This window comes from Hypanus sabinus, chromosome X1, assembly GCF_030144855.1.
Source record: "Hypanus sabinus isolate sHypSab1 chromosome X1, sHypSab1.hap1, whole genome shotgun sequence".
Classification (NCBI taxonomy): domain Eukaryota; kingdom Metazoa; phylum Chordata; class Chondrichthyes; order Myliobatiformes; family Dasyatidae; genus Hypanus; species Hypanus sabinus.
The window spans coordinates 46436102-46463158 of record NC_082738.1 but is presented as its reverse complement, the minus strand read 5'-3'; positions in this window follow the sequence as shown (position 1 = coordinate 46463158).

Here is a 27057-nt window from a genome sequence, read left to right as displayed (position 1 = left end):
GGAATGCCAATGTGAAGCAGGATGCTAGTTTACATAGGGAATGCCAATGTGAAGCAGGATGTTAGTTTATGCAGGCAATGCTAATGTGTAGCATGATGTTAGTTTATGTAGGGAATGCCAAAGTGAAGCAGGATGCTAGTTTATGTAGGGAATGCCAATGTGAAGCAGCATGTTAGTTTATGTAGGCAATGACAATGTGTAGCATGATGTTAGTTTATGTAGGGAATGCCAATGTGTAGCATGATGTTAGTTTATGCAGGGAATGCCAATGTGAAGCAGGATGCTAGTTTATGTAGGGAATGCCAATGTAAAGCAGGATGTTAGTTTATGTAGGGAATGCCAAAGTGAAGCAGGATGCTAGTTTATGTAGGGAATGCCAATGTGAAGCAGGATGTTAGTTTATGTAGGGAATGCCAATGTGAAGAAGGATGCTAGCTTATGTAGGGAATGCCAATGTGTAGCATGATGTTAGTTTATGCAGGGAATGACAATGTGCAGCAGGATGCTAGTTTATGTAGGGAATGCCAATGTAAAGCAGGATGTTAGTTTATGTAGGCAATGCCTATGTGTAGCATGATGTTAGTTTATGTAGGGAATGCCAATGTAAAGCAGGATGTTAGTTTATGTAGGGAATGCCAATGTGTAGCATGATGTTAGTTTATGCAGGGAATGCCAATGTGAAGCAGGATGCTAGTTTATGTAGGGAATGCCAATGTAAAGCAGGATGTTAGTTTATGTAGGCAATGCCAATGTGTAGCATGATGTTAGTTTATGTAGGGAATGCCAATGTGTAGCATGATGTTAGTTTATGTAGAGAATGCCAATGTGTAGCCTGATGTTAGTTTATGCAGGCAATGCCAATGTGTAGCATGATTTTAGTTTATGTAGGGAATGCCAAAGTGAAGCAGGATGTTAGTTTATGTAGGGAATGCCAATGTGTACCATGATGTTAGTTTATGTAGAGAATGCCAATATGAATTAGGATGCTAGTTTACATAGGGAATGCCGATATGAAGCAGGATGCTAGTTTATGTAGGGAATGCCAATGTGCATCATGACGTTAGTTTATGTCGGCAATGCCAATGTGTAGCATGATGTTAGTTTATGTAGGGAATGAAAATGTGAACCAGGATGTTAGTTTATGTAGGGGATGCCAATGTGAAGCAGGATGTTAGTTTATGTAGGGAATGACAATGTGAAGCAGGATGTTAGTTTATGTAGGGAATGCCAATGTGAAGCAGGATGCTAGTTTATGCAGGGAATGCCAATGTGAAGCAGGATGCTAGTTTACATAAGGAATGCCAATGTGAAGCAGGATGCTAGTTGATGTAGGGAATGACAATGTGTAGCATGATGTCAGATTATGTAGGGAATGCCAATGTGAAGCAGGATGCTAGTTTACATAGGGAATGCCAATGTGAAGCAGGATGTTAGTTTATGTAGGCAATGCTAATGTGTAGCATGATGTTAGTTTATGTAGGGAATGCCAAAGTGAAGCAGGATGCTAGTTTATGTAGGGAATGCCAATGTGAAGCAGGATGTTAGTTTATGTAGGGAATGCCAATGTGAAGAAGGATGCTAGTTTATGTAGGGAATACCAATGTAAAGCAGGATGTTAGTTTATGTAGGGAATGCCAATGTGTAGCATGATGTTAGTTTATGCAGGGAATGCCAATGTGAAGCAGGATGCTAGTTTATGTAGGGAATGCCAATGTAAAGCAGGATGTTAGTTTATGTAGGCAATGCCAATGTGTAGCATGATGTTAGTTTATGTAGGGAATGCCAATGTGTAGCATGATGTTAGTTTATGTAGGGAATGCTAATGTGTAGCATGATGTTAGTTTATGCAGGGAATGCCAATGTGAAGCAGGATGCTAGTTTATGTAGGGAATGCCAATGTAAAGCAGGATGTTAGTTTATGTAGGGAATGCCAAAGTGAAGCAGGATGCTAGTTTATGTAGGGAATGCCAATGTGAAGCAGGATGTTAGTTTATGTAGGGAATGCCAATGTGAAGAAGGATGCTAGCTTATGTAGGGAATGCCAATGTGTAGCATGATGTTAGTTTATGCAGGGAATGACAATGTGCAGCAGGATGCTAGTTTATGTAGGGAATGCCAATGTAAAGCAGGATGTTAGTTTATGTAGGCAATGCCTATGTGTAGCATGATGTTAGTTTATGTAGGGAATGCCAATGTAAAGCAGGATGTTAGTTTATGTAGGGAATGCCAATGTGTAGCATGATGTTAGTTTATGCAGGGAATGCCAATGTGAAGCAGGATGCTAGTTTATGTAGGGAATGCCAATGTAAAGCAGGATGTTAGTTTATGTAGGCAATGCCAATGTGTAGCATGATGTTAGTTTATGTAGGGAATGCCAATGTGTAGCATGATGTTAGTTTATGTAGAGAATGCCAATGTGTAGCCTGATGTTAGTTTATGCAGGCAATGCCAATGTGTAGCATGATTTTAGTTTATGTAGGGAATGCCAAAGTGAAGCAGGATGTTAGTTTATGTAGGGAATGCCAATGTGTACCATGATGTTAGTTTATGTAGAGAATGCCAATATGAATTAGGATGCTAGTTTACATAGGGAATGCCGATATGAAGCAGGATGCTAGTTTATGTAGGGAATGCCAATGTGCATCATGACGTTAGTTTATGTCGGCAATGCCAATGTGTAGCATGATGTTAGTTTATGTAGGGAATGAAAATGTGAACCAGGATGTTAGTTTATGTAGGGGATGCCAATGTGAAGCAGGATGTTAGTTTATGTAGGGAATGACAATGTGAAGCAGGATGTTAGTTTATGTAGGGAATGCCAATGTGAAGCAGGATGCTAGTTTATGCAGGGAATGCCAATGTGAAGCAGGATGCTAGTTTACATAAGGAATGCCAATGTGAAGCAGGATGCTAGTTGATGTAGGGAATGACAATGTGTAGCATGATGTCAGATTATGTAGGGAATGCCAATGTGAAGCAGGATGCTAGTTTACATAGGGAATGCCAATGTGAAGCAGGATGTTAGTTTATGTAGGCAATGCTAATGTGTAGCATGATGTTAGTTTATGTAGGGAATGCCAAAGTGAAGCAGGATGCTAGTTTATGTAGGGAATGCCAATGTGAAGCAGGATGTTAGTTTATGTAGGGAATGCCAATGTGAAGAAGGATGCTAGTTTATGTAGGGAATACCAATGTAAAGCAGGATGTTAGTTTATGTAGGGAATGCCAATGTGTAGCATGATGTTAGTTTATGCAGGGAATGCCAATGTGAAGCAGGATGCTAGTTTATGTAGGGAATGCCAATGTAAAGCAGGATGTTAGTTTATGTAGGCAATGCCAATGTGTAGCATGATGTTAGTTTATGTAGGGAATGCCAATGTGTAGCATGATGTTAGTTTATGTAGGGAATGCTAATGTGTAGCATGATGTTAGTTTATGCAGGCAATGCCAATGTGTAGCATGATGTTAGTTTATGTAGGGAATGCCAAAGTGAAGCAGGATGCTAGTTTATGTAGGGAATGCCAGTGTGAAGAAGGATGCTAGTTTATGTAGGGAATGCCAATGTAAAGCAGGATGTTAGTTTATGTAGGGAATGCCAATGTGAAGCAGGATGCTAGTTTATGAAGGGAATGCCAATGTAAAGCAGGATGTTAGTTTATGTAGGCAATGCCAATGTGTAGCATGATGTTAGTTTATGTAGGGAATAACAATGTGAAGCAGGATGTTAGATTATGTAGGGAATGCCAATGTAAAGCAGGATGTTAGTTTATGTAGGCAATGCCAATGTGTAGCAAGATGTTAGTTTATGTAGGGAATGCCAATGTGTAGCATGATGTTAGTTTATGTAGGCAATGCCAATGTGAAGCAGGTTGTTAGTTTATGTAGGCAAGGCCAATGTGTACCATGATGATAGTTTATGTAGGGAATGCCAATGTGTAGCATGATGCTAGTTTATGTAGGGAATGCCAATGTAAAGCAGGATGTTAGTTTATGTAGGCAATGCCTATGTGTAGCATGATGTTAGTTTATGTAGGGAATGCCAATGTAAAGCAGGATGTTAGTTTATGTAGGGAATGCCAATGTGTAGCATGATGTTAGTTTATGCAGGGAATGCCAATGTGAAGCAGGATGCTAGTTTATGTAGGGAATGCCAATGTAAAGCAGGATGTTAGTTTATGTAGGCAATGCCAATGTGTAGCATGATGTTAGTTTATGTAGGGAATGCCAATGTGTAGCATGATGTTAGTTTATGTAGAGAATGCCAATGTGTAGCCTGATGTTAGTTTATGCAGGCAATGCCAATGTGTAGCATGATTTTAGTTTATGTAGGGAATGCCAAAGTGAAGCAGGATGTTAGTTTATGTAGGGAATGCCAATGTGTACCATGATGTTAGTTTATGTAGAGAATGCCAATATGAATTAGGATGCTAGTTTACATAGGGAATGCCGATATGAAGCAGGATGCTAGTTTATGTAGGGAATGCCAATGTGCATCATGACGTTAGTTTATGTCGGCAATGCCAATGTGTAGCATGATGTTAGTTTATGTAGGGAATGAAAATGTGAACCAGGATGTTAGTTTATGTAGGGGATGCCAATGTGAAGCAGGATGTTAGTTTATGTAGGGAATGCCAATGTGAAGCAGGATGTTAGTTTATGTAGGGAATGCCAATGTGAAGCAGGATGCTAGTTTATGCAGGGAATGCCAATGTGAAGCAGGATGCTAGTTTACATAAGGAATGCCAATGTGAAGCAGGATGCTAGTTGATGTAGGGAATGACAATGTGTAGCATGATGTCAGATTATGTAGGGAATGCCAATGTGAAGCAGGATGCTAGTTTACATAGGGAATGCCAATGTGAAGCAGGATGTTAGTTTATGTAGGCAATGCTAATGTGTAGCATGATGTTAGTTTATGTAGGGAATGCCAAAGTGAAGCAGGATGCTAGTTTATGTAGGGAATGCCAATGTGAAGCAGGATGTTAGTTTATGTAGGGAATGCCAATGTGAAGAAGGATGCTAGTTTATGTAGGGAATACCAATGTAAAGCAGGATGTTAGTTTATGTAGGGAATGCCAATGTGTAGCATGATGTTAGTTTATGCAGGGAATGCCAATGTGAAGCAGGATGCTAGTTTATGTAGGGAATGCCAATGTAAAGCAGGATGTTAGTTTATGTAGGCAATGCCAATGTGTAGCATGATGTTAGTTTATGTAGGGAATGCCAATGTGTAGCATGATGTTAGTTTATGTAGGGAATGCTAATGTGTAGCATGATGTTAGTTTATGCAGGCAATGCCAATGTGTAGCATGATGTTAGTTTATGTAGGGAATGCCAAAGTGAAGCAGGATGCTAGTTTATGTAGGGAATGCCAGTGTGAAGAAGGATGCTAGTTTATGTAGGGAATGCCAATGTAAAGCAGGATGTTAGTTTATGTAGGGAATGCCAATGTGAAGCAGGATGCTAGTTTATGTAGGGAATGCCAATGTAAAGCAGGATGTTAGTTTATGTAGGCAATGCCAATGTGTAGCATGATGTTAGTTTATGTAGGGAATAACAATGTGAAGCAGGATGTTAGATTATGTAGGGAATGCCAATGTAAAGCAGGATGTTAGTTTATGTAGGCAATGCCAATGTGTAGCAAGATGTTAGTTTATGTAGGGAATGCCAATGTGTAGCATGATGTTAGTTTATGTAGGCAATGCCAATGTGAAGCAGGTTGTTAGTTTATGTAGGCAAGGCCAATGTGTACCATGATGATAGTTTATGTAGGGAATGCCAATGTGTAGCATGATGCTAGTTTATGTAGGGAATGCCAATTAAAACAGGATGTTAGTTTATGTAGAGAATGCCAATATGAAGCAGGATGCTAGTTTACATAGGGAATGCCGATATGAAGCAGGATGCTAGTTTATGTAGGGAATGCCAATGTGCATCATGACGTAAGTTTATGTCGGCAATGCCAATGTGTAGCATGATGTTAGTTTATGTAGGGAATGAAAATGTGAACCAGGATGTTAGTTTATGTAGGGGATGCCAATGTGAAGCAGGATGTTAGTTTATGTAGGGAATGCCAATGTGAAGCAGGATGTTAGTTTATGTAGGGAATGCCAATGTGAAGCAGGATGCTAGTTTATGCAGGGAATGCCAATGTGAAGCAGGATGCTAGTTTACATAAGGAATGCCAATGTGAAGCAGGATGCTAGTTGATGTAGGGAATGACAATGTGTAGCATGATGTCAGATTATGTAGGGAATGCCAATGTGAAGCAGGATGCTAGTTTACATAGGGAATGCCAATGTGAAGCAGGATGTTAGTTTATGTAGGCAATGCTAATGTGTAGCATGATGTTAGTTTATGTAGGGAATGCCAAAGTGAAGCAGGATGCTTGTTTATGTAGGGAATGCCAATGTGAAGCAGGATGTTAGTTTATGTAGGGTATGCCAATGTGAAGAAGGATGCTAGTTTATGTAGGGAATGCCAATGTAAAGCAGGATGTTAGTTTATGTAGGGAATGCCAATGTGTAGCATGATGTTAGTTTATGCAGGGAATGCCAATGTGAAGCAGGATGCCAGTTTATGTAGGGAATGCCAATGTAAAGCAGGATGTTAGTTTATGTAGGCAATGCCAATGTGTAGCATGATGTTAGTTTATGTAGGCAATGCCAATGTGTAGCATGATGTTAGTTTATGTAGGGAATGCCAATGTGTAGCATGATGTTAGTTTATGTAGGGAATGCCAATGTGTTGCATGATGTTAGTTTATGCAGGCAATGCCAATGTGTATCATGATGTTAGTTTATGTAGGGAATGCCAAAGTGAAGCAGGATGCTAGTTTATGTAGGAAATGCCAATGTGAAGAAGGATGCTAGTTTATGTAGGGAATGCCAATGTAAAGCAGGATGTTAGTTTATGTAGGGAATGCCAATGTGTAGCATGATGTTAGTTTATGTATGGAATGCCAATGTAAAGCAGGATGTTAGTTTATGTAGGCAATGCCAATGTGTAGCATGATGTTAGTTTATGTAGGGAATAACAATGTGAAGCAGGATGTTAGATTATGTAGGGAATGCCAATGTAAAGCAGGATGTTAGTTTATGTAGGCAATGCCAATGTGTAGCAAGATGTTGGTTTACGTAGGGAATGCCAATGTGTAGCATGATGTTAGTTTATGTAGGCAACGCCAATGTGAAGCAGGATGTTAGATTATGTAGGGAAAGCCAATGTAAAGCAGGATGTTGGTTTATGTAGGGAATGCCAATGTGAAGCAGGATGTTGGTTTATGTAGGGAATGCCAATGTGAAGCAGGATGTTAGTTTATGTAGGGAATGCCAATGTGAAGCAGGATGCTAGTTTATGCAGGGAATGCCAATGTGAAGCAGGATGCTAGTTTACATAAGGAATGCCAATGTGAAGCAGGAAGCTAGTTGATGTAGGGAATGACAATGTGTAGCATGATGTCAGATTATGTAGGGAATGCCAATGTGAAGCAGGATGCTAGTTTACATAGGGAATGCCAATGTGAAGCAGGATGTTAGTTTATGTAGGCAATGCTAATGTGTAGCATGATGTTAGTTTATGTAGGGAATGCCAAAGTGAAGCAGGATGCTAGTTTATGTAGGGAATGCCAATGTGAAGCAGGATGTTAGTTTATGTAGGGAATGCCAATGTGAAGAAGGATGCTAGTTTATGTAGGGAATGCCAATGTAAAGCAGGATGTTAGTTTATGTAGGGAATGCCAATGTGTAGCATGATGTTAGTTTATGCAGGGAATGCCAATGTAAAGCAGGATGCTAGTTTATGTAGGAAATGCCAATGTAAAGCAGGATGTTAGTTTATGTAGGCAATGCCAATGTGTAGCATGATGTTAGTTTATGTAGGCAATGCCAATGTGTAGCATGATGTTAGTTTATGTAGGGAATGCCAATGTGTAGCATGATGTTAGTTTATGTAGGGAATGCCAATGTGTTGCATGATGTTAGTTTATGCAGGCAATGCCAATGTGTATCATGATGTTAGTTTATGTAGGGAATGCCAAAGTGAAGCAGGATGCTAGTTTATGTAGGGAATGCCAATGTGAAGAAGGATGCTAGTTTATGTAGGGAATGCCAATGTAAAGCAGGATGTTAGTTTATGTAGGGAATGCCAATGTGTAGCATGATGTTAGTTTATGTAGGGAATGCCAATGTGAAGCAGGATGCTAGTTTATGTAGGGAATGCCAATGTAAAGCAGGATGTTAGTTTATGTAGGCAATGCCAATGTGTAGCATGATGTTAGTTTATGTAGGGAATAACAATGTGAAGCAGGATGTTAGATTATGTAGGGAATGCCAATGTAAAGCAGGATGTTAGTTTATGTAGGCAATGCCAATGTGTAGCAAGATGTTAGTTTATGTAGGGAATGCCAATGTGTAGCATGATGTTAGTTTATGTAGGCAACTCCAATGTGAATCAGGATGTTAGATTATGTATGGAAAGCCAATGTAAAGCAGGATGTTGGTTTATGTAGGGAATGCCAATGTGAAGCAGGATGTTAGTTTATGTAGGGAATGCCAATGTGAAGCAGGATGCTAGTTTATGTAGGGAATGCCAATGTGAAGCAGGATGTTAGTTTATGTGGGCAATGCCAATGTGTACCATGATGATAGTTTATGTAGGGAATGCCAATGTGTAGCATGATGCTAGTTTATGTAGGGAATGCCAATGTGAAACAGGATGTTAGTTTATGTAGAGAATGCCAATATGAAGCAGGATGCTAGTTTACATAGGGAATGCCGATATGAAGCAGGATGCTAGTTTACATAGGGAATGCCGATATGAAGCAGGATGCTAGTTTATGTAGGGAATGCCAATGTGCATCATGACGTAAGTTTATGTCGGCAATGCCAATGTGTAGCATGATGTTAGTATATGTAGGGAATGAAAATGTGAACCTGGATGTTAGTTTATGTTGGGAATGCCAATGTAAAGCAGGTGCTAGTTTAAGTAGGGAATGCCAATGTGAAGCAGGATTCTAGTTTATGTAGGGAATGCCAATGTGCAGCATGACGTAAGTTTATGTCGGCAATGCCAATGTGTAGCATGATGTTAGTGTATGTAGGGAATGAAAATGTGAACCAGGATGTTAGTTTATGTAGGAAATGCAATGTGAAGCATGATGTTAGTTTATGTAGGGAATGCCAATGTGATGCAGGATGCTAGTTGATGTAGGGAATGCCAACGTGAAGCAGGATGTTAGTATATGTAGGGAATGCCAATGTGAAGCAGGATGCTAGTTTACGTAGGGAATGCCAATGTGAAGCAGGATGCTAGTTTATGTAGGGAATGGCAATGTGAAGCAGGATGCTATTTTATGTAGGGAATGCCAATGTGTACCATGACGGTAGTTTATGTAGGCAATGCCAATGTGTAGCATGATGTTAGTTTGTATAGGGAATGCCAATGTGAAGCAGGATGTTAGTTCATGCAGGGAATTTCCAATGTGTAGTATGATGCTAGTTCCTGTAGGGAATGCCAATGTGTAGCAGGATGCTAGTTTACATGGGGAATGCCAATGTGAAGCAGGATGCTAGTTTACATAAGGAATGCCAATGTGAAGCAGGATGCTAGTTGATGTAGGGAATGACAATGTGTAGCATGATGTCAGATTATGTAGGGAATGCCAATGTGAAGCAGGACGCTAGTTTACATAGGGAATGCCAATGTGAAGCAGGATGTTAGTTTATGCAGGCAATGCTAATGTGTAGCATGATGTTAGTTTATGTAGGCAATGCCAATGTGTAGCATGATGTTAGTTTATGTAGGGAATGCCAATGTGTAGCATGATGTTAGTTTATGCAGGCAATGCCAATGTGTAGCATGATGTTAGTTTATGTAGGGAATGCCAAAGTGAAGCAGGATGTTAGTTTATGTAGGGAATGCCAATGTGTAGCATGATGTTAGTTTATGTAGAGAATGCCAATATGAAGCAGGATGCTAGTTTACATAGGGAATGCCGATATGAAGAAGGATGCTAGTTTATGTAGGGAATGCCAATGTGCATCATGACGTAAGTTTATGTCGGCAATGCCAATGTGTAGCATGATGTTAGTTTATGTAGGGAATGAAAATGTGAACCAGGATGATAGTTTATGTAGGGGATGCCAATGTGAAGCAGGATGTCAGTTTATGTAGGGAATGCCAATGTGAAGCAGGATGTTAGTTTATGTAGGGAATGCCAATGTGAAGCAGGACGCTAGTTTATGAAGGGAATGCCCAGGTGAAGCAGGATGCTAGTTTACATAAGGAATGCCAATGTGAAGCAGGATGCTAGTTGATGTAGGGAACGACAATGTGTAGCATGATGTCAGATTATGTAGGGAATGCCAATGTGAAGCAGGATGCTAGTTTACATAGGGAATGCCAATGTGAAGCAGGATGTTAGTTTATGTAGGGAATGCCAATGTGAAGAAGGATGCTAGTTTATGTAGGGATTGCCAATGTAAAGCAGGATGCTAGTTTATGTAGGGAATGCCAATGTAAAGCAGGATGTTAGTTTATGTAGGGAATGCCAATGTGAAGAAGGATGCTAGTTTATGTAGGGAATGCCAATGTATAGCAGGATGTTAGTTTATGTAGGGAATGCCAATGTAAAGCAGGATGTTAGTTTATGTAGGGAATTCCAATGTGTAGCATGCTGTTAGTTTATGCCGGGAATGCCAATGTGAAGCAGGATGTTAGTTTATGTAGGGAATGCCAATGTAAAGCAGGATGTCAGTTTATGTAGGCAATGCCAATGTGTAGCATGATGTTAGTTTATGTAGGGAATGCCAATGTGTAGCATGATGTTAGTTTATGTAGGGAATGCCAATGTGTTGCATGATGTTAGTTTATGCAGGCAATGCCAATGTGTATCATGATGTTAGTTTATGTAGGCAATGTCAATGTGAAGCAGGATGTTCGTTTATGTAGGGAATGCCAATGTGAAGCAGGATGTTAGTTTATGTAGGGAATGCCAATGTGTAGCATGAAGTTAGTTTATGTAGGGAATAACAATGTGAAGCAGGATGTTAGATTATGTAGGGAATGCCAATGATAAGCAGGATGTTAGTTTATGTAGGCAATGCCAATGTGTAGCAAGATGTTAGTTTATGTAGGGAATGCCAATGTGTAGCATGATGTTAGTTTATGTAGGCAACGCCAATGTGAAGCAGGATGTTAGATTATGTAGGGAAAGCCAATGTAAAGCAGGATGTTGGTTATGTAGGGAATGCCAATGTGAAGCAGGATGTTAGTTTATGTAGGGAATGCCAATGTGAAGCAGGATGCTAGTTTATGTAGGGAATGCCAATGTGAAGCAGGATGTTAGTTTATGTAGGCAATGACAATGTGTACCATGACGTAAGTTTATGTCGGCAATGCCAATGTGTAGCATGATGTTAGTTTATGTAGGGAATAAAAATGTGAACCTGGATGTTAGTTTATGTTGGGAATGCCAATGTAAAGCAGGTGGTAGTTTAAGTGGGGAATGCCAATGTGAAGCAGGATGCTAGTTTATGTAGGGAATGCCAATGTGCAGCATGACGTAAGTTTATGTCGGCAATGCCAATGTGTAGCATGATGTTAGTTTATGTAGGGAATGAAAATGTGAACCAGGATGTTAGTTTATGTAGGAAATGCAATGTGAAGCAGGATGTTAGTTTATGTAGGGAATGCCAATGTGATGCAGGATGCTAGTTGATGTAGGGAATGCCAACGTGAAGCAGGATGTTAGTTTATGTAGGGAATGCCAATGTGAAGCAGGATGCTAGTTTACGTAGGGAATGCCAATGTGAAGCAGGATGCTAGTTTATGTAGGGAATGCCAATGGGAAGCAGGATGCTATTTTATGTAGGGAATGCCAATGTGAAGCAGGATGTTAGTTTATGTAGGGAATGCCAATGTGAAGCATGATGCTAGTTTATGTAGGGAATGCCAATGTGTACCATGACGTTAGTTTATGTAGGCAATGCCAATGTGTAGCATGATGTTAGTTTGTATAGGGAATGCCAATGTGAAGCAGGATGTTAGTTCATGCAGGGAATTTCCAATGTGTAATATGATGCTAGTTCCTGTAGGGAATGCCAATGTGAAGCAGGATGCTAGTTTATGTAGAGAATGCCAATGTGAAGCAGGATACTGGTGTAGACGGGGAATGCCAATGTGAAGCAGGATGCTAGTTTATGTAGGGAATGCCAATGTAAAGCAGGATGTTAGTTTATGTAGGCAATGCCAATGTGTAGCAAGATGTTAGTTTATGTAGGGAATGCCAATGTGTAGCATGATGTTAGTTTATGTAGGCAACGCCAATGTGAAGCATGATGTTAGATTATGTAGGGAAAGCCAATGTAAAGCAGGATGTTGGTTTATGTAGGGAATGCCAATGTGAAGCAGGATGTTAGTTTATGTAGGGAATGCCAATGTGAAGCAGGATGCTAGTTTATGTAGGGAATGCCAATGTGAACCAGGATGTTAGTTTATGTAGGCAATGCCAATGTGTACCATGATGATAGTTTATGTACGGAATGCCAATGTGTAGCATGATGCTAGTTTATGTAGGGAATGCCAATGTGAAACAGGATGTTAGTTTATGTAAAGAATGCCAATATGAAGCAGGATGCTAGTTTACATAGGGAATGCCTATATGAAGCAGGATGCCAGTTTATGTAGGGAATGCCAATGTGCATCATGACGTAAGTTTATGTCGGCAATGCCGATGTGTAGCATGATGTTACTTTATGTAGAGAATGAAAATGTGAACCTGGATGTTAGTTTATGTTGGGAATGCCAATGTAAAGCAGGTGCTAGTTTAAGTAGGGAATGCCAATGTGAAGCAGGATGCTAGTTTATGTAGGGAATGCCAATGTGCAGCATGACGTAAGTTTATGTCGGCAATGGCAATGTGATGCAGGATGCTAGTTGATGTAGGGAATGCCAACGTGAAGCAGGATGTTAGTTTATTTAGGGAATGCCAATGTGAAGCAGGATGCTAGTTTACGTAGGGAATGCCAATGTGAAGCAGGATGCTAGTTTATGTAGGGAATGCCAATGTGAAGCAAGATGCTATTTTATGTAGGGAATGCCAATGTGAAGCAGGATGCTAGTTTATGTAGGCAATGCCAATGTGTAGCATGATGTTAGTTTGTATAGGGAATGCCAATGTGAAGCAGGATGTTAGTTCATGCAGGGAATTTCCAATGTGTAGTATGATGCTAGTTCCTGTAGGGAATGCCAATGTGAAGCAGGATGCTAGTTTATGTAGTGAATGCCAATGTGAAGCAGGATGTTAGTTTATGTACGGAATGCCAATGTGTACCATGACGTTAGTTTATGTAGGCAATGCCAATGTGTAGCATGATGTTAGTTTGTATAGGGAATGCCAATGTGAAGCAGAATGTTAGTTCATGCTGGGAATTTCCAATGTGTAGTATGATGCTAGTTCCTGTAGGGAATGCCAATGTGAAGCAGGATGCTAGTTTATGTAGAGAATGCCAATGTGAAGCAGGATACTGGTGTAGACGGGGAATGCCAATGTGAACCAGGATCTTATTTTATGTAGGGAATGCCAATGTGTAGCATGATGTTAGTTTACGTAGGCAGTGCCAAGCTGTAGCATGATGTTAGTTTATGTAGGGAATGCCAATGTGTAGCAGGATGCTAGTTTACGTGGGGAATGCCAATGTGAAGCAGGATGCTAGTTTACATAAGGAATGCCAATGTGAAGCAGGATGCTAGTTGATGTAGGGAATGCCAATGTGAAGCAGGATGCTAGTTGATGTAGGGAATGACAATGTGTAGCATGATGTCAGATTATGTAGGGAATGCCAATGTGAAGCAGGATGCTAGTTTATGCAGGCAATGCTAATGTGTAGCATGATGTTAGTTTATGTAGGGAATGCCAAAGTGAAGCAGGATGCTAGTTTATGTAGGGAATGCCAATGTGAAGCAGGAAGTTAGTTTATGTAGGGAATGCCAATGTGAAGAAGGATGCTAGTTTATGTAGGGAATGCCAAAGTAAAGCAGGATGTTAGTTTATGTAGGGAATGCCAATGTAAAGCAGGATGTTAGTTTATGTAGGCAATGCCAATGTGCAGCATGATGTTAGTTTATGTAGGGAATGCCAATGTGTAGCATGATGTTAGTTTATGTAGGGAATGCCAATGTGTAGCACGATGTTAGTTTATGCAGGCAATGCCAATGTGTAGCATGATGTTAGTTTATGTAGGGAATGCCAAAGTGAAGCAGGATGCTAGTTTATGTAGGGAATGCCAATGTGAAGAAGGATGCTAGTTTATGTAGGGAATGCCAATGTAAAGCAGGATGTTAGTTTATGTAGGGAATGCCAATGTGTAGCATGATGTTAGTTTATGTAGGGAATGCCAATGTGAAGCAGGATGCTAGTTTATGTAGGGAATGCCAATGTAAAGCAGGATGTTAGTTTATGTAGGCAATGCCAATGTGTAGCATGATGTTAGTTTATGTAGGCAATGCCAATGTGAAGCAGGATGTTAGATTATGTAGGGAAAGCCAATGTAAAGCAGGATGTTGGTTTATGTAGGGAATGCCAATGTGAAGCAGGATGTTAGTTTATGTAGGGAATGCCAATGTGAAGCAGGATGCTAGTTTATGTAGGGAATGCCAATGTGAACCAGGATGTTAGTTTATGTAGTCAATGCCAATGTGTACCATGATGATAGTTTATGTAGGGAATGCCAATGTGTAGCATGATGCTAGTTTATGTAGGGAATGCCATTGTGAAACAGGATGTTAGTTTATGTAGAGAATGCCAATATGAAGCAGGATGCTAGTTTACATAGGGAATGCCGATATGAAGCAGGATGCTAGTATATGTAGGGAATGACAATGTGCAGCATGACGTAAGTTTATGTCGGCAATGCCAATGTGTAGCATGATGTCAGTTTATGTAGGAAATGCAATGTGAAGCAGGATGTTAGTTTATGTAGGGAATGCCAATGTGATGCAGGATGCTAGTTGATGTAGGGAATGCCAACGTGCATCATGACGTAAGTTTATGTCGGCAAGGCCAATGTGTAACATGATGTTAGTTTATGTAGAGAATGAAAATGTGAACCAGGATGTTAGTTTATGTAGGGAATGCCAATGTGAAGCAGGATGTTAGTTTATGTAGGGAATGCCAATGTAAAGCAGGTGCTAGTTGAAGTAGGGAATGCCAATGTGAAGCAGAATGCTAGTTTACATAGGGAATGCCAATATGAAGCAGGATGCTAGTTTATGTAGGGAATGCCAAAGTGCAGCATGACGTAAGTTTATGTCGGCAATGCCAATGTGTAGCATGATGTTAGTTTATGTAGGGAATGAAAATGTGAACCAGGATGTTAGTTTATGTAGGAAATGCAATGTGAAGCAGGATGTTAGTTTATGTAGGGAATGCCGAAGTGATGCAGGATGCTAGTTGATGTAGGGAATGCCAACGTGAAGCAGGATGTTAGTTTATGTAGGGAATGCCAATGTGAAGCAGGATGCTAGTTTACGTAGGGAATGCCAATGTGAAGCAGGATTCTGGTGTAGACGGGGAATGCCAATGTGAACCAGGATGTTATTTAATGTAGGGAATGCCAATGTGTAGCATGATGTTAGTTTACGTAGGCAGTGCCAAGGTGTAGCATGATGTTAGTTTATGTAGGGAATGCCAATGTGTAGCAGGATGCTAGTTTACATGGGGAATGCCAATGTGAATCAGGATGTTAGTTTATGCAGGGAATGCCAATGTGAAGCAGGATAATAGTTTATGTTGGGAATGCCAATGTGTAGCAGGATGTTAGTTTATGTAGGAAATGCCAATGTAAATCAGGATGTTAGTTTATGTAGGCAATGCCAATGTGAAGCAGGATGTCAGTTTACGTAGTGAATGCCAATGTGAAGTAGGATGCTAGTTTTCGTAGGGAATGCCAATGTGAAGCAGGATGCTAGTTTACGTAGGGAATGCCAATGTGATGCAGGATGCTAGTTTATGTACGCAATGTCAATGTGAGGCATTATGTTAGTTTATGTAGGCAATGCCAATGTGAAACAGGATGTTAGTTTATGTAGAGAATGCCAATGTGAAGCAGGATACTGGTGTAGACGGGGAATGCCAATGTGAACCAGGATGTTATTTTATGTAGGGAATGCCAATGTGATGCAGGATGTTAGTTTATGCAGGCAATGCTAATGTGTAGCATGATGGTAGTTTATGTAGGGAAAGCCAAAGTGAAGCAGGATGCTAGTTTATGTAGGGAATGCCAATGTGAAGCAGGATGCTAGTTTATGTAGTGAATGCCAATGTGAAGCAGGATGTTAGTTTATGTACGGAATGCCAATGTGTACCATGACGTTAGTTTATGTAGGCAATGCCAATGTGTAGCATGATGTTAGTTTGTATAGGGAATGCCAATGTGAAGCAGGATGTTAGTTCATGCTGGGAATTTCCAATGTGTAGTATGATGCTAGTTCCTGTAGGGAATGCCAATGTGAAGCAGGATGCTAGTTTATGTAGAGAATGCCAATGTGAAGCAGGATACTTGTGTAGACGGGGAATGCCAATGTGAACCAGGATCTTATTTTATGTAGGGAATGCCAATGTGTAGCATGATGTTAGTTTACGTAGGCAGTGCCAAGCTGTAGCATGATGTTAGTTTATGTAGGGAATGCCAATGTGTAGCAGGATGCTAGTTTACGTGGGGAATGCCAATGTGAAGCAGGATGCTAGTTTACATAAGGAATGCCAATGTGAAGCAGGATGCTAGTTGATGTAGGGAATGCCAATGTGAAGCAGGATGCTAGTTGATGTAGGGAATGACAATGTGTAGCATGATGTCAGATTATGTAGGGAATGCCAATGTGAAGCAGGATGCTAGTTTATGCAGGCAATGCTAATGTGTAGCATGATGTTAGTTTATGTAGGGAATGCCAAAGTGAAGCAGGATGCTAGTTTATGTAGGGAATGCCAATGTGAAGCAGGAAGTTAGTTTATGTAGGGAATGCCAATGTGAAGAAGGATGCTAGTTTATGCAGGCAATGCTAATGTGTAGCATGATGTTAGTTTATGTAGGGAATGCCAAAGTAAAGCAGGATGTTAGTTTATGTAGGGAATGCCAATGTAAAGCAGGATGTTAGTTTATGTAGGCAATGCCAATGTGCAGCATGATGTTAGTTTATGTAGGGAATGCCAATGTGTAGCATGATGTTAGTTTATGTAGGGAATGCCAATGTGTAGCACGATGTTAGTTTATGCAGGCAATGCCAATGTGTAGCATGATGTTAGTTTATGTAGGGAATGCCAAAGTGAAGCAGGATGCTAGTTTATGTAGGGAATGCCAATGTGAAGAAGGATGCTAGTTTATGTAGGGAATGCCAATGTAAAGCAGGATGTTAGTTTATGTAGGGAATGCCAATGTGTAGCATGATGTTAGTTTATGTAGGGAATGCCAATGTGAAGCAGGATGCTAGTTTATGTAGGGAATGCCAATGTAAAGCAGGATGTTAGTTTATGTAGGCAATGCCAATGTGTAGCATGATGTTAGTTTATGTAGGCAATGCCAATGTGAAGCAGGATGTTAGATTATGTAGGGAAAGCCAATGTAAAGCAGGATGTTGGTTTATGTAGGGAATGCCAATGTGAAGCAGGATGTTAGTTTATGTAGGGAATGCCAATGTGAAGCAGGATGCTAGTTTATGTAGGGAATGCCAATGTGAAGCAGGATGTTAGTTTATGTAGTCAATGCCAATGTGTACCATGATGATAGTTTATGTAGGGAATGCCAATGTGTAGCATGATGCTAGTTTATGTAGGGAATGCCATTGTGAAACAGGATGTTAGTTTATGTAGAGAATGCCAATATGAAGCAGGATGCTAGTTTACATAGGGAATGCCGATATGAAGCAGGATGCTAGTATATGTAGGGAATGACAATGTGCAGCATGACGTAAGTTTATGTCGGCAATGCCAATGTGTAGCATGATGTCAGTTTATGTAGGAAATGCAATGTGAAGCAGGATGTTAGTTTATGTAGGGAATGCCAATGTGATGCAGGATGCTAGTTGATGTAGGGAATGCCAACGTGCATCATGACGTAAGTTTATGTCGGCAAGGCCAATGTGTAACATGATGTTAGTTTATGTAGAGAATGAAAATGTGAACCAGGATGTTAGTTTATGTAGGGAATGCCAATGTGAAGCAGGATGTTAGTTTATGTAGGGAATGCCAATGTAAAGCAGGTGCTAGTTGAAGTAGGGAATGCCAATGTGAAGCAGAATGCTAGTTTACATAGGGAATGCCAATATGAAGCAGGATGCTAGTTTATGTAGGGAATGCCAATGTGCAGCATGACGTAAGTTTATGTCGGCAATGCCAATGTGTAGCATGATGTTAGTTTATGTAGGGAATGAAAATGTGAACCAGGATGTTAGTTTATGTAGGAAATGCAATGTGAAGCAGGATGTTAGTTTATGTTGGGAATGCCGAAGTGATGCAGGATGCTAGTTGATGTAGGGAATGCCAACGTGAAGCAGGATGTTAGTTTATGTAGGGAATGCCAATGTGAAGCAGGATGCTAGTTTACGTAGGGAATGCCAATGTGAAGCAGGATTCTGGTGTAGACGGGGAATGCCAATGTGAACCAGGATGTTATTTAATGTAGGGAATGCCAATGTGTAGCATGATGTTAGTTTACGTAGGCAGTGCCAAGGTGTAGCATGATGTTAGTTTATGTAGGGAATGCCAATGTGTAGCAGGATGCTAGTTTACATGGGGAATGCCAATGTGAATCAGGATGTTAGTTTATGCAGGGAATGCCAATGTGAAGCAGGATGCTAGTTTATGTAGGGAATGCCAATGTAAAGCAGGATGTTAGTTTATGTAGGCAATGCCAATGTGTAGCATGAAGTTAGTTTATGTAGGGAATAACAATGTGAAGCAGGATGTTAGATTATGTAGGGAATGCCAATGATAAGCAGGATGTTAGTTTATGTAGGCAATGCCAATGTGTAGCAAGATGTTAGTTTATGTAGGGAATGCCAATGTGTAGCATGATGTTAGTTTATGTAGGCAACGCCAATGTGAAGCAGGATGTTAGATTATGTAGGGAAAGCCAATGTAAAGCAGGATGTTGGTTATGTAGGGAATGCCAATGTGAAGCAGGATGTTAGTTTATGTAGGGAATGCCAATGTGAAGCAGGATGCTAGTTTATGTAGGGAATGCCAATGTGAAGCAGGATGTTAGTTTATGTAGGCAATGACAATGTGTACCATGACGTAAGTTTATGTCGGCAATGCCAATGTGTAGCATGATGTTAGTTTATGTAGGGAATAAAAATGTGAACCTGGATGTTAGTTTATGTTGGGAATGCCAATGTAAAGCAGGTGGTAGTTTAAGTGGGGAATGCCAATGTGAAGCAGGATGCTAGTTTATGTAGGGAATGCCAATGTGCAGCATGACGTAAGTTTATGTCGGCAATGCCAATGTGTAGCATGATGTTAGTTTATGTAGGGAATGAAAATGTGAACCAGGATGTTAGTTTATGTAGGAAATGCAATGTGAAGCAGGATGTTAGTTTATGTAGGGAATGCCAATGTGATGCAGGATGCTAGTTGATGTAGGGAATGCCAACGTGAAGCAGGATGTTAGTTTATGTAGGGAATGCCAATGTGAAGCAGGATGCTAGTTTACGTAGGGAATGCCAATGTGAAGCAGGATGCTAGTTTATGTAGGGAATGCCAATGGGAAGCAGGATGCTATTTTATGTAGGGAATGCCAATGTGAAGCAGGATGTTAGTTTATGTAGGGAATGCCAATGTGAAGCATGATGCTAGTTTATGTAGGGAATGCCAATGTGTACCATGACGTTAGTTTATGTAGGCAATGCCAATGTGTAGCATGATGTTAGTTTGTATAGGGAATGCCAATGTGAAGCAGGATGTTAGTTCATGCAGGGAATTTCCAATGTGTAATATGATGCTAGTTCCTGTAGGGAATGCCAATGTGAAGCAGGATGCTAGTTTATGTAGAGAATGCCAATGTGAAGCAGGATACTGGTGTAGACGGGGAATGCCAATGTGAAGCAGGATGCTAGTTTATGTAGGGAATGCCAATGTAAAGCAGGATGTTAGTTTATGTAGGCAATGCCAATGTGTAGCAAGATGTTAGTTTATGTAGGGAATGCCAATGTGTAGCATGATGTTAGTTTATGTAGGCAACGCCAATGTGAAGCAGGATGTTAGATTATGTAGGGAAAGCCAATGTAAAGCAGGATGTTGGTTTATGTAGGGAATGCCAATGTGAAGCAGGATGTTAGTTTATGTAGGGAATGCCAATGTGAAGCAGGATGCTAGTTTATGTAGGGAATGCCAATGTGAAGCAGGATGTTAGTTTATGTAGGCAATGCCAATGTGTACCATGATGATAGTTTATGTACGGAATGCCAATGTGTAGCATGATGCTAGTTTATGTAGGGAATGCCAATGTGAAACAGGATGTTAGTTTATGTAAAGAATGCCAATATGAAGCAGGATGCTAGTTTACATAGGGAATGCCTATATGAAGCAGGATGCCAGTTTATGTAGGGAATGCCAATGTGCGTCATGACGTAAGTTTATGTCGGCAATGCCGATGTGTAGCATGATGTTACTTTATGTAGAGAATGAAAATGTGAACCTGGATGTTAGTTTATGTTGGGAATGCCAATTTAAAGCAGGTGCTAGTTTAAGTAGGGAATGCCAATGTGAAGCAGGATGCTAGTTTATGTAGGGAATGCCAATGTGCAGCATGACGTAAGTTTATGTCGGCAATGGCAATGTGATGCAGGATGCTAGTTGATGTAGGGAATGCCAACGTGAAGCAGGATGTTAGTTTATTTAGGGAATGCCAATGTGAAGCAGGATGCTAGTTTACGTAGGGAATGCCAATGTGAAGCAGGATGCTAGTTTATGTAGGGAATGCCAATGTGAAGCAAGATGCTATTTTATGTAGGGAATGCCAATGTGAAGCAGGATGCTAGTTTATGTAGGCAATGCCAATGTGTAGCATGATGTTAGTTTGTATAGGGAATGCCAATGTGAAGCAGGATGTTAGTTCATGCAGGGAATTTCCAATGTGTAGTATGATGCTAGTTCCTGTAGGGAATGCCAATGTGAAGCAGGATGCTAGTTTATGTAGTGAATGCCAATGTGAAGCAGGATGTTAGTTTATGTACGGAATGCCAATGTGTACCATGACGTTAGTTTATGTAGGCAATGCCAATGTGTAGCATGATGTTAGTTTGTATAGGGAATGCCAATGTGAAGCAGAATGTTAGTTCATGCTGGGAATTTCCAATGTGTAGTATGATGCTAGTTCCTGTAGGGAATGCCAATGTGAAGCAGGATGCTAGTTTATGTAGAGAATGCCAATGTGAAGCAGGATACTGGTGTAGACGGGGAATGCCAATGTGAACCAGGATCTTATTTTATGTAGGGAATGCCAATGTGTAGCATGATGTTAGTTTACGTAGGCAGTGCCAAGCTGTAGCATGATGTTAGTTTATGTAGGGAATGCCAATGTGTAGCAGGATGCTAGTTTACGTGGGGAATGCCAATGTGAAGCAGGATGCTAGTTTACATAAGGAATGCCAATGTGAAGCAGGATGCTAGTTGATGTAGGGAATGCCAATGTGAAGCAGGATGCTAGTTGATGTAGGGAATGACAATGTGTAGCATGATGTCAGATTATGTAGGGAATGCCAATGTGAAGCAGGATGCTAGTTTATGCAGGCAATGCTAATGTGTAGCATGATGTTAGTTTATGTAGGGAATGCCAAAGTGAAGCAGGATGCTAGTTTATGTAGGGAATGCCAATGTGAAGCAGGAAGTTAGTTTATGTAGGGAATGCCAATGTGAAGAAGGATGCTAGTTTATGTAGGGAATGCCAAAGTAAAGCAGGATGTTAGTTTATGTAGGGAATGCCAATGTAAAGCAGGATGTTAGTTTATGTAGGCAATGCCAATGTGCAGCATGATGTTAGTTTATGTAGGGAATGCCAATGTGTAGCATGATGTTAGTTTATGTAGGGAATGCCAATGTGTAGCACGATGTTAGTTTATGCAGGCAATGCCAATGTGTAGCATGATGTTAGTTTATGTAGGGAATGCCAAAGTGAAGCAGGATGCTAGTTTATGTAGGGAATGCCAATGTGAAGAAGGATGCTAGTTTATGTAGGGAATGCCAATGTAAAGCAGGATGTTAGTTTATGTAGGGAATGCCAATGTGTAGCATGATGTTAGTTTATGTAGGGAATGCCAATGTGAAGCAGGATGCTAGTTTATGTAGGGAATGCCAATGTAAAGCAGGATGTTAGTTTATGTAGGCAATGCCAATGTGTAGCATGATGTTAGTTTATGTAGGCAATGCCAATGTGAAGCAGGATGTTAGATTATGTAGGGAAAGCCAATGTAAAGCAGGATGTTGGTTTATGTAGGGAATGCCAATGTGAAGCAGGATGTTAGTTTATGTAGGGAATGCCAATGTGAAGCAGGATGCTAGTTTATGTAGGGAATGCCAATGTGAACCAGGATGTTAGTTTATGTAGTCAATGCCAATGTGTACCATGATGATAGTTTATGTAGGGAATGCCAATGTGTAGCATGATGCTAGTTTATGTAGGGAATGCCATTGTGAAACAGGATGTTAGTTTATGTAGAGAATGCCAATATGAAGCAGGATGCTAGTTTACATAGGGAATGCCGATATGAAGCAGGATGCTAGTATATGTAGGGAATGACAATGTGCAGCATGACGTAAGTTTATGTCGGCAATGCCAATGTGTAGCATGATGTCAGTTTATGTAGGAAATGCAATGTGAAGCAGGATGTTAGTTTATGTAGGGAATGCCAATGTGATGCAGGATGCTAGTTGATGTAGGGAATGCCAACGTGCATCATGACGTAAGTTTATGTCGGCAAGGCCAATGTGTAACATGATGTTAGTTTATGTAGAGAATGAAAATGTGAACCAGGATGTTAGTTTATGTAGGGAATGCCAATGTGAAGCAGGATGTTAGTTTATGTAGGGAATGCCAATGTAAAGCAGGTGCTAGTTGAAGTAGGGAATGCCAATGTGAAGCAGAATGCTAGTTTACATAGGGAATGCCAATATGAAGCAGGATGCTAGTTTATGTAGGGAATGCCAATGTGCAGCATGACGTAAGTTTATGTCGGCAATGCCAATGTGTAGCATGATGTTAGTTTATGTAGGGAATGAAAATGTGAACCAGGATGTTAGTTTATGTAGGAAATGCAATGTGAAGCAGGATGTTAGTTTATGTAGGGAATGCCGAAGTGATGCAGGATGCAAGTTGATGTAGGGAATGCCAACGTGAAGCAGGATGTTAGTTTATGTAGGGAATGCCAATGTGAAGCAGGATGCTAGTTTACGTAGGGAATGCCAATGTGAAGCAGGATTCTGGTGTAGACGGGGAATGCCAATGTGAACCAGGATGTTATTTAATGTAGGGAATGCCAATGTGTAGCATGATGTTAGTTTACGTAGGCAGTGCCAAGGTGTAGCATGATGTTAGTTTATGTAGGGAATGCCAATGTGTAGCAGGATGCTAGTTTACATGGGGAATGCCAATGTGAATCAGGATGTTAGTTTATGCAGGGAATGCCAATGTGAAGCAGGATAATAGTTTATGTTGGGAATGCCAATGTGTAGCAGGATGTTAGTTTATGTAGGAAATGCCAATGTAAATCAGGATGTTAGTTTATGTAGGCAATGCCAATGTGAAGCAGGATGTCAGTTTACGTAGTGAATGCCAATGTGAAGTAGGATGCTAGTTTTCGTAGGGAATGCCAATGTGAAGCAGGATGCTAGTTTACGTAGGGAATGCCAATGTGATGCAGGATGCTAGTTTATGTACGCAATGTCAATGTGAGGCATTATGTTAGTTTATGTAGGCAATGCCAATGTGAAACAGGATGTTAGTTTATGTAGAGAATGCCAATGTGAAGCAGGATACTGGTGTAGACGGGGAATGCCAATGTGAACCAGGATGTTATTTTATGTAGGGAATGCCAATGTGATGCAGGATGTTAGTTTATGCAGGCAATGCTAATGTGTAGCATGATGGTAGTTTATGTAGGGAAAGCCAAAGTGAAGCAGGATGCTAGTTTATGTAGGGAATGCCAATGTGAAGCAGGATGCTAGTTTATGTAGTGAATGCCAATGTGAAGCAGGATGTTAGTTTATGTACGGAATGCCAATGTGTACCATGACGTTAGTTTATGTAGGCAATGCCAATGTGTAGCATGATGTTAGTTTGTATAGGGAATGCCAATGTGAAGCAGGATGTTAGTTCATGCTGGGAATTTCCAATGTGTAGTATGATGCTAGTTCCTGTAGGGAATGCCAATGTGAAGCAGGATGCTAGTTTATGTAGAGAATGCCAATGTGAAGCAGGATACTTGTGTAGACGGGGAATGCCAATGTGAACCAGGATCTTATTTTATGTAGGGAATGCCAATGTGTAGCATGATGTTAGTTTACGTAGGCAGTGCCAAGCTGTAGCATGATGTTAGTTTATGTAGGGAATGCCAATGTGTAGCAGGATGCTAGTTTACGTGGGGAATGCCAATGTGAAGCAGGATGCTAGTTTACATAAGGAATGCCAATGTGAAGCAGGATGCTAGTTGATGTAGGGAATGCCAATGTGAAGCAGGATGCTAGTTGATGTAGGGAATGACAATGTGTAGCATGATGTCAGATTATGTAGGGAATGCCAATGTGAAGCAGGATGCTAGTTTATGCAGGCAATGCTAATGTGTAGCATGATGTTAGTTTATGTAGGGAATGCCAAAGTGAAGCAGGATGCTAGTTTATGTAGGGAATGCCAATGTGAAGCAGGAAGTTAGTTTATGTAGGGAATGCCAATGTGAAGAAGGATGCTAGTTTATGTAGGGAATGCCAAAGTAAAGCAGGATGTTAGTTTATGTAGGGAATGCCAATGTAAAGCAGGATGTTAGTTTATGTAGGCAATGCCAATGTGTAGCATGATGTTAGTTTATGTAGGGAATGCCAAAGTGAAGCAGGATGCTAGTTTATGTAGGGAATGCCAATGTGAAGAAGGATGCTAGTTTATGTAGGGAATGCCAATGTAAAGCAGGATGTTAGTTTATGTAGGGAATGCCAATGTGTAGCATGATGTTAGTTTATGTAGGGAATGCCAATGTGAAGCAGGATGCTAGTTTATGTAGGGAATGCCAATGTAAAGCAGGATGTTAGTTTATGTAGGCAATGCCAATGTGTAGCATGATGTTAGTTTATGTAGGCAATGCCAATGTGAAGCAGGATGTTAGATTATGTAGGGAAAGCCAATGTAAAGCAGGATGTTGGTTTATGTAGGGAATGCCAATGTGAAGCAGGATGTTAGTTTATGTAGGGAATGCCAATGTGAAGCAGGATGCTAGTTTATGTAGGGAATGCCAATGTGAACCAGGATGTTAGTTTATGTAGTCAATGCCAATGTGTACCATGATGATAGTTTATGTAGGGAATGCCAATGTGTAGCATGATGCTAGTTTATGTAGGGAATGCCATTGTGAAACAGGATGTTAGTTTATGTAGAGAATGCCAATATGAAGCAGGATGCTAGTTTACATAGGGAATGCCGATATGAAGCAGGATGCTAGTATATGTAGGGAATGACAATGTGCAGCATGACGTAAGTTTATGTCGGCAATGCCAATGTGTAGCATGATGTCAGTTTATGTAGGAAATGCAATGTGAAGCAGGATGTTAGTTTATGTAGGGAATGCCAATGTGATGCAGGATGCTAGTTGATGTAGGGAATGCCAACGTGCATCATGACGTAAGTTTATGTCGGCAAGGCCAATGTGTAACATGATGTTAGTTTATGTAGAGAATGAAAATGTGAACCAGGATGTTAGTTTATGTAGGGAATGCCAATGTGAAGCAGGATGTTAGTTTATGTAGGGAATGCCAATGTAAAGCAGGTGCTAGTTGAAGTAGGGAATGCCAATGTGAAGCAGAATGCTAGTTTACATAGGGAATGCCAATATGAAGCAGGATGCTAGTTTATGTAGGGAATGCCAATGTGCAGCATGACGTAAGTTTATGTCGGCAATGCCAATGTGTAGCATGATGTTAGTTTATGTAGGGAATGAAAATGTGAACCAGGATGTTAGTTTATGTAGGAAATGCAATGTGAAGCAGGATGTTAGTTTATGTAGGGAATGCCGAAGTGATGCAGGATGCTAGTTGATGTAGGGAATGCCAACGTGAAGCAGGATGTTAGTTTATGTAGGGAATGCCAATGTGAAGCAGGATGCTAGTTTACGTAGGGAATGCCAATGTGAAGCAGGATTCTGGTGTAGACGGGGAATGCCAATGTGAACCAGGATGTTATTTAATGTAGGGAATGCCAATGTGTAGCATGATGTTAGTTTACGTAGGCAGTGCCAAGGTGTAGCATGATGTTAGTTTATGTAGGGAATGCCAATGTGTAGCAGGATGCTAGTTTACATGGGGAATGCCAATGTGAATCAGGATGTTAGTTTATGCAGGGAATGCCAATGTGAAGCAGGATAATAGTTTATGTTGGGAATGCCAATGTGTAGCAGGATGTTAGTTTATGTAGGAAATGCCAATGTAAATCAGGATGTTAGTTTATGTAGGCAATGCCAATGTGAAGCAGGATGTCAGTTTACGTAGTGAATGCCAATGTGAAGTAGGATGCTAGTTTTCGTAGGGAATGCCAATGTGAAGCAGGATGCTAGTTTACGTAGGGAATGCCAATGTGATGCAGGATGCTAGTTTATGTACGCAATGTCAATGTGAGGCATTATGTTAGTTTATGTAGGCAATGCCAATGTGAAACAGGATGTTAGTTTATGTAGAGAATGCCAATGTGAAGCAGGATACTGGTGTAGACGGGGAATGCCAATGTGAACCAGGATGTTATTTTATGTAGGGAATGCCAATGTGATGCAGGATGTTAGTTTATGCAGGCAATGCTAATGTGTAGCATGATG